Genomic DNA, 11,932 nt, shown 5'->3' on the forward strand with positions numbered 1-11,932 from the left:
AGCTCTGGAAAATTCACATCTAGTTACTAGCTGCTACTTAGTTTATATATCACCAAGTTTACAAGTGAAGACAAATATAAAATACAATTATAAAATAGTTCTTCACATGTTTCTTATTCATTTCTCTATCCAATGCAATCTAAGATAATCTGTGAATCTTTGAATACTTCCTTGTTTGCACCAGAATGGAAATGCTATTTTTTCTTGATTCCTCCAAGAGGCTACCACATTCCAATTATTTCTGTCAACCCATGTGCCTCTGTCAGCTTATGAATTGTCACTATCAACTGCTATGGAACTAAACATCCGTTGAAGATTTCATCCGTTGATGGCTTTATCCGTTGATGCTTTAGTGACATCCGTTGATGCTTTAACAGTTGAAGCTTTATCCGTTGATGCACTCATCCGGTTATGGATGTTATCCATTGAAGCTTTAGAGACATCCGTTGAAGCTTTGTTTCTCATCTGTTGAAGGCCTTTAATCTATCAGTTGATACTACTTCATTTATACAAAATTACAAGGCATGAAATATTTACAATTAGCCCTCCTATTTGCATATCCACTAGTAGTCAACATGACTTATAATTTCCCACAACTTCTAAGAATTATAACTTAAATGCAGAGACTGAGATGTGCTACAATACTAAACTTATTTCTAAGTAAAGCTGCTCCATTAACGGATAGCCAAGATGGTCTTATCCGTTGAGGCTACAAATACTGGATTTCTACTTAAGTGTTTTGTTTAACTTATTATCAAACCAATACACATATTCCTAACAAGTTCCCATACTGAAACCATCTGAATATATTCCATATGGAAGGTGAGGATGCCTATGTTTCTGGAAGCTACTGATCCAGAATACCTTGACAGAATCAATGAAGGACCACATAAGCCAACCAAACTCTCTGTTGTAGTTGCAGGTGAACCAGCAAAGTCTGTACCAAAGGAGAAGAGTGATTACACTGCTGAAGATATCTCATCAATTGCTAAGGATGCTAAGGTACGACACTTGCTGCATAGTGCCATTGATAATGTAATGTCAAACAGGGTAATCAACTGCAAGACTGCAAAGGAGATATGGGATGCTTTGGAGACAAGATGCCAGGGAACCGATTCAATTAAGAAGAACAGGAAGACTATACTCACTCAAGAGTATGAGCACTTTGACTCAAATCCTGATGAGTCATTAAGTGGTTTATATTACAGATTTGTCAAACTCTTGAATGATTTGTCACTAGTTGACAAGGAATATGATCCTGAGGATTCAAATCTTAAATTCCTGTTAGCACTTCCTGAAAGTTGGGATTTGAAGGCCACCACTATAAGAGACAACTATAATCTTGAAAAAACAACTCTTGATGAAATTTATGGGATGCTCAAGACTCATGAACTTGAGATGGAACAAAAAAATAAGAGAAAAGGAAGAAAGTCAAGGACAGTTGCTCTTAAGGCTGAGGAGGAATCCCCCAAAGCAGCTGCCTCAAGAAAAGGCAAGGGAAAAGCTCTCATCACAAAGTCTGATACTGAATCATCAAGTTCTGATACTGATGATGACTCTGAAACTGAAAGCTTACCTGAGATGGATCCTGATGAAGAGATGATGAAGCTGTGTGCTCTTATGGTGAAAGGAATCACAAGGATTGCATACCGGAAATTCAGAATAGGAAAGAAGTTTTCCAGGAAAGGTGCAAGTTCTGATAAGAAGAGTTTCAGAAAATCTGAAGGCAAAGGAGGAAAGTCTGACAGAGGAGATTACACAAATGTCAAATGCTATAACTGTGGTGAGAAAGGCTACATATCTCCTGATTACAAGAAAGTGAGGAGTGACAAAAGCAAGGCTCTTGTCACAAAGAAGAAAAGCTGGACAGACACTTCAGATTCTGAAAGTGAGGTGAACTATGCCTTGATGGCAAATGTTGATAGCAGTTCTGATGCTGCTGAGTTAAAAGTACCTCAAACTACTTATGCCTTTTATACTGATGATATTAATGAGTTGAGAAGATATCTTAAAACCATGTTCATTAGTTATAGAGATTAAACTTTAACATGTGAAAGATTAACTTCTGAAAATCTTGCTTATAAGAAGAGGAATGATTATTTAGAAAAAGAGTTAGTCATGTTCCATCAAACTCAGAAAGATAGTGATGATGCCTTTTATGTTAGGGATGAAATACTTAAAATAAATGAATCTCCAAAAACTGTGTTAGAAAAGGAAAAAGAGATTATCAGGACTTGGACTAACTCTGGCAGAACAACTCAGAATATGTTAAGTAGTGGAAACTGGAGAGAAGCCTTAGGTTATGGAGATGATAAGAATGATAAAGGAACTGTAGAAATTGAGCCTGTAGTTGTTAAACAAAAGCCTAAGGTAAATCCTGTTAAGTTTGTAGCTGTAAAGTCTGATATTGATAAATCAGAAGTTAAAGAGAAATTAACTTTTGACAAACCAAAACAGGATAAGCCAATTGAAGTTAACATAGGCTTAATGACAAAGAAGCAGCTTAAGCATAAGCTGAAAGATGTTAAGAATGTAAACAAGGTAAATCCACCTAGGAAAAATAGGAATGAAAAGGAAGGTGTGAATAAAAGTAATAATTATAAGCCTGTTCCTAATGCTCCCAGAAAAAAACATGTCATAACTGTGGAAATTTTAACTATCTGGCTTCTTTTTGTAGGAAAAATAAGAACATAAACTCCTTACCTTCAAAGTCAGGAGTTAAGAGTCAGTCTATTAGATATAGGCCACAAAATCCTTGTTTTCATTGTGGTAGTTTATGGCATTCCATTTACACTTGTAAGGAATATCATAGTTTGTACTACGATTATTATCAAATAAAACCTTCTTTAAAGAAAGTTAGCATTGCTCCTTCTAGTGTAAGTTCTGATACAAAGTCTAATAGTGTAAATGCTGATAAGAAAAATGTTAACATAAACTCTGATGCTAAATCCGCTGTAAATGTTAACAAACTTAATAAGGCCAAAGGATCCAAGCAAGTCTGGGTCCTTAAAACTAATCATTAATGGTCTTTGTGATTCTAGGACAACAGGAAAAACATCCTAGTTCTGGACAGTGGATGTTCAGGACATATGACTGGAAATAAAGCCCTGCTATCAGACTTTATGGAGAAAGCTCGCCCACGTGTTTCTTATGGAGATGGCAACATGGGAAAAACTTTGGGATATGGCAATATCAATCCGGGGAATGTCATCATTGAAAAAGTAGCTCTAGTCTCAGGACTTAAACACAATCTGCTAAGTGTGAGTAAAATTTGTGATAGAGGTTATGTTAGGTCCCAATGTGTTTATAGAAGGGGGGGTTGAATACAAACAATACCGAATAATCGAATTTAATGCGGAATAAAAAATTGAAACAAAATTCAAGTTAAATAAATATATTATTAAACTTGAAAGGTGTTACAGTTAATTAATTTCAGTTAATTTTTAATTGATTAATTGGTCAATTAATTCGAAAATTAATTGATTAATTACTTTAATTAATTATTAATTGATTTTAATTAATTATTTAATTAGATTTAATTATTTAAAAATGATTTAAAATTTTCGAAAAATAGTTTCGAGCTTTAAAATATTATTTTAAATTGTTTTCAAGGCTCGATAATTATTATAAAATTGTTTTGAAACCAGATTTGGCCAACCGAACCCTGTTTATTACTTTGAAATTGATCCAACGACCCGTTTTAATTCCGAAAAATGTTTTAAAAATCATTTTAAATACCCGAAAGCGTGTCTATGACCCGAGATTTCTTTATAAATGATATGTCATTGATTATTTGACGTGTTATGTGCTATATGTGACTTGTTGGTTAACTGTCAGTCCATATATTCGATGTTTACTTGTTTATAGTATAACTTTCAATCCGTTAATTGGATTTGGGTAAAACGAAGGGTAGATAGAAGTATATGTCGAATAGAATCGTATGAATTGAATATTGATAGATGCTTATGATATGTGAGCAGAAGAGGCAAGGCGTAGGAAAGGAAAACAGATAGTCGAGGAGTAAGATAGTTGTGATTGAAAGTGAGTGCAGTATAGCAAGCTAGTACCAGGCAAGTGTTCTGAACCTTCTCGAGATATATTATAGTTGATTGATAGTCCTGTTTTATATTGCAGGTGCTTTGAAGCACTGAACCCTAAACCCTGATGTCAGTTATTGATCTTGAGCCGTAAACCTGATTCTTTCTTGACCATTGATGGTTGTATACCCAAATACGAACCTCAAATATACGATACTACTCCATAAATACACACAAACTAAATATCAAATACTGAACCAGATTTCTTACACATTCAAACCATTGTATCTTATGCTTTGAAAGACCAAATCCTTGAAACCTTGAAACATTGATTCTTTTGTTATCCAATTCTTTCATTACCTAACATCCAAGCTTTGAAAATGTCATATTGATCCTTATGCAGATTGAAACCATTTCATTTTGAACGTCCAATGTTGTTAATGATTCTGTTTATTGCTTATTACTGTTTATTCTGTTATTATGTTAGAATTGGATTGTTTTTATAAAATTTTGGACCAGATTCGTGGTCAGACCATATAATGGTCAAGTTAGGCCAATGTGTGCCTTGGATCCAGTAGTTAGAGCAGTGCTGTGTGCTTTGCTCGGGGTTAGTGCGTGACTGATCAGAAGCCAAACCTTGGTTTTTAAAATGAAAATATAATATCCAATTCTAAATTATAATTCAGTGTTCACTTGATATCATAACCCTTTTCACTTGATGATCATTATTCTCAGTTTTGTCATTGTGACTTGCTGAGCTAGTTAGCTCATATGTGCGATGTTGTTTATGTTCTTTTCCAGTTAAGAAGGAACCAGTTGGTAGCGCAGATCCCCAGTCCAACGCGAGAGCTAGGGATTCAGGTTGATCGAGTTAAGCTAGTAGGTTTGTTTTGGGATAATTTGAGTTTGTAAAAGTTTGTAATAATGTTTAATACTCTGTTCTCAGATTGGATAGTTGGGATTTGAACGGTTTGTAATATAAGTGTGTGTTTGTCTTATGTGCATAATTTATGTGGCGCCCTCCAAACCCAGGTCAGAAGTTTGGGGTCCACAACACATACACAATATATAAACCTGTATAGGAAATATTATTTGTAATGACCCTGTTTCACATAACCACGGATCGCAACAGGTTAAAGTATGAAAACAAGCCACAATCTTAACCTTTATTACAACGTACCAAATTCCAACTAATTTAACTTACACTGGTAATAAAATCATTCTTACAATCTGACTATCTCTCTACCGCAAGAAGCTTCTGCTAGCTCGATCTAACTCAATTGGAACCTTAGCCCGCACTTTGGACTGAGGAACTTCACTATCATCCATATTCTTTTCAACTGTAAAATATATAAAAGAATCGCAAGGTGAGCTAACTAGCTCAGCAAGTCTTAATAGGGATAACTGAGGTTAAGAAATAATCAAATGAAATGATTCAGAGGAATCAAGTTTCTTTTTTTAAACTAATCAGTAGAATTGGATATTCGTTTTAAATTTTAAAAACCAAGGTTAGGCTGCTGATCAGTCACGCACTAACCCCGAGCGAAGCACACAACTCTGCTCTACGAACTGGATCCAAGGCACATATTGGCCTAATTCGACCACAAATCTGGTCTGACCACGAATCTGGTCCATATAAAGAAAACTATCCAATTTTAAAATAATTTAGTGTAATAAACAATGTAATTCAACAAGCAAGATCATAATCAACAGCGATAAAGCATTGGTATAAAAGCGTGATACAATTCTTGAGTATCACAAGGGTATATAAGGGTATGTATAAGAAACGGTTTCTAATTTGTAAAGGATCAGGTATTAGACCAGTAAGGATTTTTCAAAGTATAGTTCTTTGATGTTATAAAGAATGGTTGGAGTATAAAAGTTCATGTGTTTTGAAACAATTTTGTTCCAGTATTTGGTGTTTGGTAGTTATACATTTGGGGTGTAGTATCATATTTGTGTGGTTTGGTGTCTGAGGATCACAAAGGATGGTTTACAAAGAATAAGGCTTATGGCTCAAGATCAAGAAAAATCAGGGTTCAAAGTTAAATGGTTTAAAGCACTTGCATTATAAAACATGAGTTATTTTATATAATAGCGACATGTTATAGAACAGTTCGAAAATATTGGCAATATATCTTGAAGAAAAGTTCATAAGTACTTACCTTACAGGGCTTTACAACTATTACTGATTAATTCTGAGCCGACTCTGTCGCTCAGGCTTTAACGTCCAATCACTAGATCCCATTTGATTCGACTTTGATACTCAAGTTATTCTGTTGAAACTCTATTGAGCTCATCTCTAGTCCATCGTCCACTTTCAGGTTCCCGATTATAACCTACAGGGTCGAAATACCCTACGTGAGACGTCTAGGTATGCTTAACATATCCTCGATACTAATTCTTACCCAAAGATATTCAAACCCGACTCGTAATTATGAATATTATAATAACACACGCAACAAATAGGGTTCACAATCTCGAAGATCGGTTCGGTGTTCATTTCGGAATATATATATATATATATACTCTTTATTTTATGAAATCTGGGTTATCGATTTGGCAAAATATTTCATTACATCGTACAACCAAGTTTCGTATATAAAACATACACATATATATATAGTCACTCGATGTCCCGATAATCATTGGATACATTCCTGTATTTACATAATTCAGTTTCCCAGAAATCGGGCAGTGTCTCCTTTGTTTATCGGACTACCCGTCGAAACATCAATCAACGTCAAATCCCAAACACAACAATCGCAACAATTATCCAATTACTGCTTCACACCAACAATATCAATCAAAATCCACACAATTTCAAATTCCAATTCAATCACAATTATTAATTATTACTCGTATTTTATTTTCAAAATATTAGGACTCAGATATATATCATCATCGTCCACCGCCCGCTCGTCGAAATTCATCGCGGACGGCGGTAAAATTCGTCGGTGCCCGAATAATTCCGGGTTTCCACACGAATTTCACCGATAAATAATTAAACAATTCTTCCCGCACAAAGATTACATCATGAATACTAATCAAATTTGTTCCTGTAGAAAATAATTAAACCCGAATTAAATTAGCAACAACCATAACACAGACACAACAACAATACTTGCACACACGCGCCGGCCACCAGGCCAGCAACACACAGCGGCGGCCGGAGATAAAAAGAACAGGGTACGAAGCATAACAGCACACACTCCTGCTACACACCTAACATATATATACGCATGTACATATACATATAGAAGGGCAAGAACAAAAAAAGAATCCGGAAGTTAACTGGTGAACAAAACAGGTACACAGCATCGCCCAAGCCACCCGGCCGGAGAAGTGGCCGGCGGCGGCTGACAACAGAGGAAAAGAAACGGGCGACACCAAAGCTTACCCAAAGCCGGAGAAGAAGGAAATCGAAGTGAGAAACTCGAGAGAGACTAGGGGAGAGATATGAACAATCCGGAGATAATTTGATTGTACCCATCTGTTGGTTATATATTAATTTTATTTTATTTTTAATTGTAGCAACCCAGCATATCTGTGTGTAGCAAGTGTATAGCAGTGTTATAACAGTTTGATACGTGTCCAATTTTGCTACTTGCAAGCCCGGTTTTGTCTTGCAATTCACAATTTATCGAGCTAAGCCGCACATAAAATAAATTCAGAAAATTATCAAAATAGTCTTAAAATTTTCTAAAAATCCCGAAGTTTATAAAAACATAAATATTGAAATTTTTAAACAATTTCTAAAATGCAACTTGTACCCGCTTTTTAACAATTAACGAAATAACGCGCGAGTGAAATTAATCCCAAAAATTCCTGAAATAATTCTAAAATTCTCAGAATATTATAAACTTAATAAAATATGAGTTTCGTGATTTTTGAAAAATTCTGGAATTAAATACGGATTTTACAAATAAAGGTAATCAGAAAATCATTTAAAAGTAAATAATTAATAAAATATTAATTTCTTAATTTTATAAAATCTTAAAAATAATTATTGTAATTATAAACTCATAAAAACAATTTTAGAGACATTCCAAGTATTTACGCAAATAAATTTGCACCAACTCCACTTTTGAAAATGAAAACAATTCAATATGACTCCATAATTAATTACGCGGACAACCCGGTACTATATAAATCACACATCAATAATCAAACAACACATAGCAGTCAAAAGCAATACACATATTTAATTCATTTAATAATTTCCATAATCACATTTTTAAATAATTCAAAAGTACACGAGTCGTTATATCCTTCCCCCCTTAAAAAGATTCTGTCCTCAGAATCTGGTCTAACTAAACGAGTGAGGATACTTGTCAAGCATATCTGACTCTAATTTCCAAGTAGACTCTTCTACTCGAGAATTTTCAACGTATTCACTATAGATATATACTTATTTCCAAGGATTTGCCTTGAACGATCAAGAATTTGGATTGATCACTATATGCAGAACAAAATTGGACAAGAGCCCGTTGGCTCTTAATCAATCGCTTAATTCAGATCGAATGCTTATTGCTTTAACATTGACAGGAAAACACATTGTATGTACATACTGTTGTGACGGTCACATCAACTTATGAACAACTTTACCTATATTTATCAATACCTCGAATGGTTCATTAATTTTAGGACTTAATCTGTCCCTTCTACTCAAACTTATCCAGTCTCTTTCAAGATGAAACTTGTACTAACACTACTGGTCCTATTTCTATACTCATATTCTCTTTCGATACAGTTTCGCCTTCTTTCTTTGTCTACTCCGAGCTGCTTTAATCAATATTACTACGCTCTTGGTGTGCTGAATTAACTTAGAATTTTACAACTTTCTCTCTCCCACTTTATGTCAATAAAAATGGGGACCTACACTTGCGTTCACATAAGGCTTGGTAAAGTGGCATTCTAAAGCTGATATTGATGGTAAATGATCATCCCAGTTTTTCTTGAAATTCAATCTCTCAACATACCTTATATTTTCTGAATCGCTTCCTCGCTCTGACCCTTTCTTTAAGGATGGTAGGCGGTGCTCATTTTCAACTTAGTATCCAAACATTTAAACATCTCTTACTCTTTTTCATCAGTTAAGGCTGAAAAGTAATCTCATATATTCACTTATTATCATATTCAGGTATTTGAACTTTATATTCCACTCTTTCCAATTCGTTTATTAACTCCTCGGTGGTCTTGATTACATCTAATCCTTTCTGTTGGCATAAGGCATCTGTTACTATACGACTTTACTTAGGTAGTTGTTAATGGATTAATTCAGAATTTTTTGTTAACCTTAGTCAAAATTTCATTCTTGAAGACTCAACGTATAGTTGCTTTCCTTCGGATCTTTGAAGAAAAATCCTTGGGTATTCCACACAGACTTTCTTATTCCTTGAATAACTGAGGATGTTATCAATAAATACAGTTTGCTTATCTGAGTACTCCTTATACACCATGTTCCTTAATTCCTTATAATCAATTGATACATTTGTTATTTCGCATAATATCACCAGAGCTTATAATGTTCATAACTCATTTTAATCATAATCTCTAATATGTTATCAAGTCAGAACTTAAGTTAATTCCCGAGATATAACACACTTCTTGAATTAGGTCTCGTAAGTAATCAATTCTTTATAGGGGTCACTTATTCTTAGTCGTCCTTTTATTGAACTCCCACTAATCAGCACATAATCTCATAATTTCATTCATTTTCTTCAATAACATCACCGGTACATTTTACGATTCGCCTCTTGTAAAACCACTCCTTGGTCTGCTTTGTTCACTAGGCCTCCGATACTTCGCCTTAATTCTTCGACATGTTCAACACTTCCCAATCTATTTTGAGATTTCCTTCTTATACCAGATTATCACTATTTTTCTTTAAATTTCCATATATCTTGACATTTCTTCAATAATTTAAATACTTTATATTGTGAATTCCCTGTGGGATCTCATTTCTTAATTCTTTTTACTTGTAACATCTAAATGCTGGAAGAAAACCTAGGAATATCGTGATCGTTCTTCTGGATGCATAATCTTCCTCTTTCTCACTGTTAACATCATGAACCATTATCTTCCCTTGACATCTCCTTATCTTTTCTCAACAATTCTGATTGAAAGGTTATACTACCCATCCTTGTTTCCTTGGGATTATATATCTGACTTCCAACTTCAACTTCTAAAATACCATAGATAATTCTTCTGGTACAGTTTCTATATTCGTTTTCTTCTTTTTGCTTATCGCCTGCCTCTACATCTGCTTTTCCTCGTGAATACATACTTCAAACTCTTATGGTCCGTATATATCTTACACATTTCTCCATACATATCAGGTTTCCCAATCTTTCAAAGAAAATATTATTACTGCTAGTCCCAATTATGAGTAGGATACTTCTGCTCATAAGATTTCGGTTGTCTGGATGCATATACAATAACTTTACTGTGCTGCATCAACACACATCCTACTTTCTTATGAGAAGCATCACTATAAACTACCAAATCTCCTCGATACTTTCAAAGTGATAAAGCAGGTGCTATAATCACTCTTTCATTTAACTTCGCAAAACTTTCTTCACCCTTCTCCATTTTACATAAACTTCTTGCTTTTCCTGGTTAGTTTCGTCAAAGGTATTGCAACTTTTAGGAAATCTTGCACAAATTCTCAGTAATAACCGGTCCATGGTGAAACTTCTCACTTTTGTTGGTATTTTTTTTTGGTCTTTCTTTATTCATAGTAACTTTAATTTCTACTGGATCTCCTTTGGTCTCCTCTTCACTGATTATTTATGCTTTCTACCACCAAAACTTTCACTTTATAATTTTTTTTCATACAACTTCTTTCTTTTTCGACTCCCCAGTTATCATTAATTGCTTTGCAAGGTCCTCCGTTAACTTTAAGTGTTACACTACAGCTTATCCCGACCTTCCTTAAAGATTCTGTCTATCAAATTCAAATATTACTGGTATATTAGTTAATCCAAATGACAATACGAGAACAGTACTTAGTTCTGAAAATTATCTTTGATATATCCATAGGTTTAATTTTCAATTGGTGAAATACCAAGTCTTAAATCAGTCTTATAAAAGTACTTTGCTTCTTTCGTTTGATTAAACAAATCATTGGGTTGAGGTAACAGATACTTGCGCTTGATAGTAAACTTGTTGAGCTTTCGCTAGTCGATGCATAATCCCATACTTCCATCTTTCTGATTAATAATTAATACCGGTGCACCTTATGTGATACACTGGGTCTAATCGCTTCTTCCTCTAACATCTCTTGCATCTGCTTTGCTAACTTCCTCATTTTAACTGGTGCTATTATGTGTAAGGCCTTGGTCACTGGCTTCGTCTCAGGTGCTAAGTCAACCGCGAGCTTCATTTTTTTCTATTTGGAGGAAATGTTGATAACTTATCTGGAAACTTATCTTGAAACTCCTTAGTTGCTATAAGATCTTCAAATTTTGTTTGGTTCTGACTTTTATTTATCTCATAATCACCATAATGCTCACATCTCGATCACCGTAATCATCGTTAACAAATTCTTTACCCTCCTTCTTCCTTTATACCTCATCATATTCTCATTTAACATCTTCAGGACTATCTCTTCATCACGATGGTTCATCTGGGCATCATGCTTGAATAGTTAATCCATTCCTTAGAATAATGTCAAATCCCCTTATCTCAAATGACATCAATTCTTCACAACTTATTGTCAGAAATCTGATTTCCACCCTTGGTACTCACTTATTTAACACTTACACGTCCTTGATTTGCTAATTTTTTAGTAATAATCTTATCAATTCAACATGGTAATTCATCTCATCAACAAACCTTGAGGGATAAACAATTAAGTTGCTCCCACATCTTTCAATACTTAAACGCATAAA

The sequence above is a fragment of the Apium graveolens genome, chromosome 4 (assembly GCF_009905375.1).
Source record: "Apium graveolens cultivar Ventura chromosome 4, ASM990537v1, whole genome shotgun sequence".
Lineage (NCBI taxonomy): Eukaryota > Viridiplantae > Streptophyta > Magnoliopsida > Apiales > Apiaceae > Apium > Apium graveolens.